The sequence below is a fragment of the Ipomoea triloba genome, chromosome 16, assembly GCF_003576645.1.
Source record: "Ipomoea triloba cultivar NCNSP0323 chromosome 16, ASM357664v1".
Taxonomy (NCBI): Eukaryota; Viridiplantae; Streptophyta; class Magnoliopsida; order Solanales; family Convolvulaceae; genus Ipomoea; species Ipomoea triloba.
The window spans coordinates 733,262-735,131 of record NC_044931.1 but is presented as its reverse complement, the minus strand read 5'-3'; positions in this window follow the sequence as shown (position 1 = coordinate 735,131).

Sequence of the window (1,870 nt, the reverse complement as noted above, 5' to 3'; positions counted from 1 at the left end):
ACACACTATGATGAATCATGGCTTACTAGAAATTCATTTCCTAGCTTTTCCTTATTGATTTCAACAATTTTCTTCGTATCCCCTTTACTACAACATTTGTTCATTCAATATTTTTTGATTCTTTGTGACAATGGCGTGCTTTAGGAAAATGCTACATATTCCGTAGATTTTAGAGTTGTCAATACTTCTAATATGACCTCCCTGAAGACCGACACAACTCGAGGGTAACCCCAACAATCTTTGATTTTAACAACCACAAAACTGCGGAAAATCAAATGGCGTCGTTGCTAGGGAGGGCAANTTCGTTCATTCAATATTTTTTGATTCTTTGTGACAATGGCGTGCTTGAGGAAAATGCTACATATTCCGTAGATTTTAGAGTTGTCAATACTTCTAATATGACCTCCCTGAAGACCGACACAACTCGAGGGTAACCCCAACAATCTTTGATTTTAACAACCACAAAACTGCGGAAAATCAAATGGCGTCGTTGCTAGGGAGGGAAAACGGATGTTATTGACTTGTTTTATATATTTGAAATATTTGCATTGTTTTTACTTCATTTCTGTTGTTGTTTTTACTTTGTTTGTACTAACCTCCCTAAAACAACTACTATTTGTTCGGGTAGTAAACTTTCTTTCTTTCAACATTTTTGAAGGGTGAATGCAAACGACGGCTAGAGGCAACCAAGGTCTACACCCTCTATAGCTTGAAATAAACCGAGCCACAACGAGAAGGACAAAAAGAAAGGCCAAACCTAGTGAGATCCTAGTAGACCGAGAGGAGAATGGTAGTTCCTAAACCAGCCGAGAATAAACACCTTTGCAATGCAATTTTTCATACACCATAAACACACTATGATGAATCATGGCTTACTAGAAATTCATTTCCTAGCTTTTCCTTATTGATTTCAACAATTTTCTTCGTATCTCCTTTACTACAACATTCGTTCATTCAATATTTTTTGATTCTTTGTGACAATGGCATGCCTGAGGAAAATGCTACATATTCCGTAGATTAAAAACTTGTCAATACTTCTAATTCCGTAGATTTTAACAACCACAAAACTGCGGAAAATCAAATGGTGTCGTTGCTAGGGAGGGCAAACGGTTGTTATTGACTTGTTTTATATATTTGAAATATTTGCATTGTTTTTACTTCATTTCAGTTGTTGTGTTTACTTTGTTTGTACTAACCTCCCTAAAACAACTACTATTTGTTCGGGTAGTAAACTTTCTTTCTTTCAACATTTTTGAAGGGTGAATGCAAACGACGGCTAGAGGCAACCAAGGCCTACACCCTCTATAGCTTGAAATAAACCGAGCCACAACGCGAAGGACAAAAAGAAAGGCCAAACCTTGTGAGATCCTAATAGACCGAGAGGAGAATGGTAGTTCCTAAACCAGCCGAGAATAAAAACCCTTTGCAATGCAATTTTTCATAAACCATAAACACACTATGATGAATCATGGCTTACTAGAAATTCATTTCCTAGCTTTTCATTATTGATTTCAACAATTTTCTTCGTATCTCCTTTACTACAACATTCGTTCATTCAATATTTTTTGATTCTTTGTGACAATGGCGTGCCTGAGGAAAATGCTACATATTCTCGTAGATTTTAGACTTGTCAATACTTCTAATTTGACCTCCCTAAAGACCGACACAACCCGAGGGTAACCCCAACAATCTTTGATTTTAACAACCACAAAACCGAGTAAATCAAATGGCGTCGTTGCTAGGGAGGGCAAACGGTTGTTATTGACTTGTTTTATATATTTGAAATATTTGCATTGTTTTTACTTCATTTCAGTTGTTGTTTTTACTTTGTTTGTACTAACCTCCCTAGAACAACTACTATTTATTCGGG